Source organism: Gossypium arboreum, chromosome 8 (assembly GCF_025698485.1).
Source record: "Gossypium arboreum isolate Shixiya-1 chromosome 8, ASM2569848v2, whole genome shotgun sequence".
NCBI classification, from domain to species: Eukaryota; Viridiplantae; Streptophyta; class Magnoliopsida; order Malvales; family Malvaceae; genus Gossypium; species Gossypium arboreum.
The window spans coordinates 18,818,135-18,826,181 of record NC_069077.1 but is presented as its reverse complement, the minus strand read 5'-3'; the positions used below and the strand labels follow the sequence as shown (position 1 = coordinate 18,826,181).

The 8,047-nt window shown below is 39.8% G+C and overlaps 1 non-coding gene across 1 annotated transcript; it reads left to right on the top strand.

Moving 5' to 3' along the window:
* The first annotated feature begins 7,618 nt into the window (after nt 1-7,618).
* LOC128279767 (small nucleolar RNA R71) lies at nt 7,619-7,721 on the top strand. Its single transcript, XR_008269963.1, has one exon. It is a non-coding gene; the product is annotated as a small nucleolar RNA R71 (small nucleolar RNA).
* The last annotated feature ends 326 nt before the right edge of the window (nt 7,722-8,047 follow it).

The following is an 8,047-nucleotide window of genomic DNA, read 5'->3' as shown; positions in this document are numbered from 1 at the left end:
CCAAAACAATGGTGTACGGCATTTACGACCGTACAAAGCCTCGTAAGGTGCCATCTTAATACTTGATTGAAAACTATTGTTGTAGCGAATTCAATCAAAGGTAAATACCGTTCCCATGAACCATCGAACTCGAGGATGCAACATCTCAACATATCCTTAAGTATCCGAATTATCCGCCGGATTGACCATCGGTTTGGGGTGGCGATGCTAAAATGCAACTTGGTGCCCAAGGCTTCTTGCAATTTCTTCCAAAATCGCAAGGTGAATCTCGGATCTCTATCCGATACAATAGAAATAGGTACCTGTGTAATCTCACAATCGAGAAACATACAATTCAGCAAGTTTATCCAATGAAGAGTCCAAATGACGACGGGATAAAGTGATCCGACTTAGTCGATCTATCAACAACAACCCAAATCGCATCCTTTTTACTTGCGACAATGGCGGTCCGGACACAAAGTCCATTGTGACTCGATCCCATTTCCACTCGGGTATCGTAATCGGTGAAGTAATCTCGAAGGCACTTGATGTTCCGCTTTCACTTGTTGACATATTAAACATCTCAAACAAAGTCGAGATGTCTCGTTTCATACCATGCCACCAAAACCGACGTTTCAAATCGTTGTACATCTTCGTACTTCCGGGTGGATTGCCATTCGGCTACAATGGGCTTTGTTCGAATTATCGAAATAAGTTCGAATTTCTTGGAATACACAAACGATTTCGAACCTCAAACAATCGTCATCATCAACTTGAAACTTTGATTCCACATTGAACACATTCAGCCCGTCTTGCAACCAACTTATCGTCGACTTTACGAGCTTGCGAATTTGATGAATCAATGATGGTTTGGCCTTTAATTGGCTACTAACACATTGTCGGGTAGAATAGACAAGTGTACATTCATCGTCAGAAGAAAAAAAGTGATTTCGGCTTAAGGCGTCCACAACCACATTAGCCTTTCCCGGTGATAATCAATGACAAGCTCATAATCTTTTAACAACTCGAGCCAATGTCTTTGTCGCAGATTTAAGTCTCTTTGAGTCATCAAATATTTGAGACTTTGTGATCCGAATACACATGGCACTTCTCACCAAATAAGTAATGTCGCCATATCTTTAAGGCGAATACGATGGCTGCCAATTCGAGATCATGGGTCGATAATTTTTCTCATGTGGCTTTAATTGTCTCGACGCATAGGCCACAACTCGACCTTCTTGCATCAATCGCAACCCAACCCAAGTAGGAGGCGTCACTATAGATGACAAACTCTTTGCCGATTCGGCTGCACTAATCTTGGAGCTTTAGTCAAATGAGTTTTCAATTGATCGAAACTTTTCGACACTTTTTCGTCCATTCGAACTTGACATCTTTTTCAAGCGGTTTACGTCATGGGTGTGGCTATCATCGAGAATCCTTTTACAAACCGTCGGTAATAGTAAGCAAGTCCCAAAAGCTCGAACCTCGTAATATTTCTGAGGCTTCCGTTAAGTATGGCTGAAATTTTACTCGGGTCGACTCGAATACCGATGCAGATACCACATTACCCAAGAAGCTAACCTCTCTTAACCGAAGTCACACTTCTTGAACTTAGCATATAACCGCTTATCCGTAAAATTTGCAACACTAATCTCGGGTGCTCGCATGTTCGGTCTCATCTCTTGAATAGACCAAGATGTCGTCAATGAACACAACTACGAACCGATCCAAATACGGTCCGAAGATCCGATTCATCAAATCCATAAATACCGCAGGGCATTAGTGAGCCCAAACGGCATCACTAAGAACTCGTAGTGACCATATCTCGCTCAAGGCGTTTTGGGTATGTCCGAATCTCGGATTCAAGAATCGATAATAGCCCGATCTCAAATCTATTTTTGAGAACACCGAGGCTCCTTGAGTTGATCGAACAAATCATCGATCTGTGATAGCGGATATTTGTTCTTTATTGTCACTTTGTTGTCGACGATAGTCGATGCACAACCTCATGGTTCCATCCTTCTTTTCACAAACAACACTGGTGCACCCCAAGGTGAAAAACTTGGGCGAGCAAAACCTCTATCCACTAACTCTTGCAACTGAGCTTTCAACTCCTTTAATTCCGTTGGTGCCATACGATACGGAGCTATCAAAATCGGTGTGGTCCTAGGTACAAGCTCAATACCAAACTCTATCTCCCGAACAGGTGGCAAACCCGGTAATTCTTAGGGAAAAACATCCGGGTACTCACAAACCACCGGCACAGATTCGGGTTTTATTTCTAACTCCTTATCATCAAGTACATACGCAAGGTATGCTTCGTACCCTTTTCTTACATATTTCTGGGCCAACATTGATGATATTACAGCTGGCAACCCCTTCAAGTCCGTAGACTCAACTCGGATCATTTTGTTATTTGCGCACCTCAAATCAATAGTCTTGCTTTTGCAATTCACAACCGCATCATGCACGGTTAACCAATCCAAACCAAGAATAACATCAAATTCATCGAACGGCAAAAGCATCAAGTCCGCGGGAAACAGAACCTCGAATTACTAGGGGCATTTCTTGCACACTTTGTCGACAAGCACGTAACGACCCAAGGATTTGACACCGAATTACGAACTCGAGAGACTCAATAGGTAAAGTCTTCTTTGGATGCTAAGGTTTCGCATATATAAGAATGAGTAGAACCGGGGTCAATCAAAGCAATCACATTAGTATCAAAGAGAGTGAAAGTACCGGTAATAACATCTCGGCGAGGAAGCATCCTCACGTGCTGGCGTATAGCATAAGCCCTAGCAGAGCGTGAGCCTCGGATCTGGTCGTAGCATCTCTAGATCCTCTCGACCACCACTAGCATTGCCCGTATTTCTAGATGGTCTCCCTCGGCGATGGTAGCACCCGGCTTCCCACTCGATCTACATTCATTCGAGACAACCTCGGGCAATCTTTAATGAAGTGGTCAATCGATCCGCACTTGTAACAGAGCGGTCACGAATCTACAACTTCGAATGCCATTTGCCACAATCTCGACACTCGATTCGTCTCGACGTTCATTCCCAACACTGGCGACCGAAGTGCCTTGTGTACCCACAGGGGGTCGATCATGATCTCGTCTAAAAAGGCCCGAAGTGCCTCTAGACCGCCCCACATCATCACGAAATTTCTTTGATGCCTGTAGAAGAGACTTTCCCGAGGATCTTTTACGAAACTCTCCAGTTCCCACATCAACTTTTTGTTTTTCTTTTCTAAGCTCTTCGGCTTTACAAGCTCGCTCGACAAGTACTACGAACTCTCGTATTTCAAGAATGCCAACGAACATTTTTATATCTTCATTCAGCCCATCCTCGAAGCGTTTACACATGGTAGCCTCGGACGAAATACATTCCCGAGCGTATCTACTAAGTCTAACAAATTTTCGCAGAATCGATGGCGACATAGAACCTTGCTTAAGCTCAAGAAATTCCTTCCATTTTGATCAACAAATCTCGATCGATATACTTTTTCCGAAACTCGGTTTGGAAAAACTCCCAAGTTACTTGCTCTGGGCACAACAGAAGTCGAGTGCTCCACCAATAGTAGGCGTAATCACGTAGCAAGGAGATAGTACACTTTAAGCATTCATCGTGTACAAGATAGCTCGTCGAGTGCGGATAGTGTTGTCCAACCAAAATTCAGCTTGCTCGGCATCGTCGCTATCCGTAGCTTTAAATTCAGTAGCCCCATGTTTTCGGATTACATCAACTGGGGCTTATTCGACCTTATTTGGTTAGTTACGGAGGCATTGTAGGTCGGGGTTGTATTAGCCGGGAATGGAGGTTGTGGAACAGTAGTGTTAGTTCGAATGTATTGGTTGAACCAATCATTCATCATGCTATAGAAAGCTTGCCTAGCCTCATCATTCGGATTGCTAGCAACAGGTTGAGAGTCCATGGCGTGTTGTCCTTGTGCGGGAGCAGCGCCACACTCTCCACATCATCACTATCACTCGGTTAGGATCGGGATCCATTACTAAAAATAAACACAAATTCAAACGTCAGAAATCACCACACTATCAAATAATCACATAAAATGGCATGTATAGCTAGACCCAAACGCATTACGGTAGTCCTAGAATCGACTAAACTGTAGCTCTGATACCAATAAAATTGTAACACCCGTGCGAGTCCGTTCTCGGAGTCAAACACAAGGTGCACACAAACTTGACTTAATCATTTTCACATCCATTTAAAAATTTCGGACAAAATTTGGTTATTGCGTCCTTGCCGCTTTAAAAATCATATCTTGAGTTTCAAAGCTCGAAAATCAGTTTTGTAATTTTTCCCTGAAATTAGACTCACATTTACATCTACATTTTTTTTCTAGAATTTTTGGATAGGCAAATTAGTACAGTTTATTAGTTAAAGTCTCCCATGTGACAAGGGTCGACTACACTGACCTTCGCGCGTTACAACTTGAATATCTCTCTGTACAGGGCTTCAATACTGATGCCGTTTGTTTCTATAGAAACTAGACTCAAAGAGGAATCTATACATATATGGCATGACTCCTAATTATCCCTGGTTAATTTACAATGAATTTCCAAAGTCGGAATAGGGGGTCCAGAAACCGTTCTGGCCCTGTCTCACGAAAACCTAAATATCTCTTAACATACAAATCATATGACCGTTTCGTTTCTTCCATATGAAAGTAGATTCATCAAGGTTCATTTACATAATTTATTCACTAATTTATTCCATTCCTGATATTTTTAGTGATTTTTCACATCCACACCACTGCTGCTGACAGCATCTGCCTTTATGGTATACTTTACCTATTTCATAATTTCCATGATTCAATTGGCCCTTTTTGCATACATAGCACAAAGTGTGATCATGATTAACCATTCCAATGGCTAATCATTTCAAGACAATTCCATACCTCATAATGATCAACATACAAATGATTATAGTACTATACTAAAAACGTATATAAGCCATTTTCGCATGGCTATCTAAGTTTACACAAAACCGAAAGGTACATGACCTACAACAAAAGGGTAGTCCTATACATGCCATTTCAAAGTTCAACCAAAATTTGTACCAAAAAGGGGGCTTTGATAGTGTGGATGACTTCGACTTCAATGATCCCGAATCCGATAGCTAACGAGCAAAATCTATAAAATAAAGAGCCAAAGCAACGGGGTAAGCATTTTAATGCTTAGTAAGTCTCAAGTAATGAAATCAGCTTTGACTAAAGTATTACATTCACATAGCTAAATGAATCACTTTAGTAATACACATTCTCATAATCATATACACACACAAGGTATCAACCTATCTAAGAGCCGAAAGTTCGTTAGTCGATCGAACGAACACTATTTCAAACGAATCGACTTTTCCGATGCACATGTAAACATACCTTATCATATGGGTTTTTCGAGCGTATTAATTAAATTTATTAACGCACCAAAACGCTCACCTTGAACCGAGCTTCTTGAGAATTTAGCGGATATAACCACAAGCACAATTGCCTTGGTCTTAACCCGGATTTGGTATCTTGCACAAATGCCTTGGTCTTAGCCGGATATGACAACTTCATACGAATGCCTTGGTCTTAGCCGGATATAATCACTAGCATAAATGCCTTGGGACTTAGCCGGATATATTCACTAGCATAAATGCCTTGGGACTTAGCCCGGTATCATTCAAATGCTCATGTATACATATATCAATAATCACAACACATCCATATTTCATTTTCAAGTTACTAAGGCTCAAACACAAAATATTTATCAAACCTTTCCAATTTCGGCTCAATAGCCACACACAAAGAGCATGATTTCAATTAACTTTATAACTTAGTCCCTATGCACATTCGGCTGTCCGCCATAATATGACAAATCATTTCAATATAATTCAAGTAGGGTCATTACTCAAGACTTACTTGGACGTGGTCGAGCGATTTTCGACGGCTACTCGACTACCTTTTCCTTCCCTTTATCGGATTTAGCTCCCTTTGCTCTTGAGCTTAATTTAACAAATAAATTGATTTAATCATTTGAGCATCGAAGAGGAATTCAAGGTACTTAGCCAATATATATACTCATTAGGCATCAAAGTCACATATGTACGAAATCATGAATCGAACTCAACACATTAGTTAATATTCCTCTTAGCGAATTTTCTAAGCCAAGAATAGGCATCAATATGCTTGCCTCTAACCGAATGCATGCACACCAATTCCCCTCATGTGGCGAATATGCATGTCCATGTTGAGGCCAATTATACACTTAATACCACACAAAAACAAAGATACATTTTACTAACTAACGATTCCATATTGTAACTCAATACGCATCAATCATTTACTTCATAACGAAACACCATCATATGTAATTATATGCCTTGAGATAGTATATATGTCATACCAATACATCATGTGCAAACATATATATATATATATATATATACATGCAAGAGCCGAATCATAAGGCTGATTATGGCTATCTCATATATCTTCATTATGGCCGAATGCTCCTTCTACACCATTTACCTTCACAAAGCATGAATTTCATCATCCAACTTACAAGCTTACAATGTCATGAAGTTTAACCTCATAGTATCTATCAAACTCTCACTCAAAATTGCTAAAAGAATATTCAATAATCATTAATCCACCATCACATGCACCATTGCAAAGCTTCACTTTTAGCATGCAAATGATATCAACACAATCTCACCTTAGCGAATATCATCTCCATGACATAGTAAGGATTTGAACCATGGCTAGTTAGAACTCAAGCTAACTACTAAAATATACATGAATCTCATGGCAAAACATCAAACTTACCTTAATAGTGACCTAGGATAGCCGAATGCTTCACTCCCTTCTTCCCTTTTTCCTTCAATTTTCGCCAAAAGATGTTCAAGGATGAACACACACATTTCTTTTTCTTCTTTGTATTTTCTTCCTAGTTTTGGCTCAAAGAAAGGATGAACAAATTTTTTTCTTTCTTTTCCTTCAACTTACGGCAATGGGGGATTACACCTTCTCTCCTTTTTTTTTTCAATTCTTTATTCCTCACCTTAGTTTAATTTTTCCTCCCATATTGCACCAACAAAACATGTCTATGACATGTTTTGCCCATCCTCCTTGTCATGGCCGCCACCACTTATAAAAGGGGTATTTGACATGCAAGACCATTGTTTTGCATGCATGCTTTAATTAGTCATCACACATTTCCTATCCTACTTTCAAAGTTCACTACTAGGTCCTTTTTAGTGAAATTCACATTTATGACCCTAAATCAAATCATCAAAAATGTCACACACAAATTAACACATATCATAGGCATCAAAATGAATATTAAATTATTTTATGCCTCGATTTTGTGGTCCCGAAACCACTTCCCGACTAGGGTCAATTTTGGGCTGTCACAATGGTGATGGAATCAACGTTATAAATGACGGTTGTTTTCGTTGGCTTTGTCCTCATGACTTGCCACTGATAATTTTTCAGTGACATTTCCTCTATAAACTCATAAGCATCTTCAGGTGTTTTATTATTGATGGTTCTGCCAGCAGCTGTGTTAACCATTTTCTGAGTCGAAGGATTCATACCATTATGGAATGTTTGAACTTGGAGCCAAAACGGTAACCCATGGTGAGGGCACCTTCTAGATCCTTGTATCTCTCCCATGCATCGTAGAGTGTTTCTAAATCCATCTGCATAAAAGAAAAGATATCATTACGTAATTTAGCCGTTTTAGCTGACGGAAAATATTTTAGTAAAAATTTTTCGATCATTTGTTCCCAAGTAATAATTGACCCTCGTGGCAACAAGTTCAACCACTATTTAGCTTTGTTCTTCAATGAAAAATGGAATAGCTGAAGACAAATGGCATCATCAGAAACACCATTTATTTTAAATGTATCGCATAGTTCCAAGAAGTTGGCTAAATAAGCGTTAGTATCCTCATCCTGCAAACCATCAAACTGAACAAATTGTTGTATCATTTGAATAATGTTAGGTTTTAATTCAAAAGTATTTGCAGCTACAACCGGTCTAACTATGCTCTATTCAG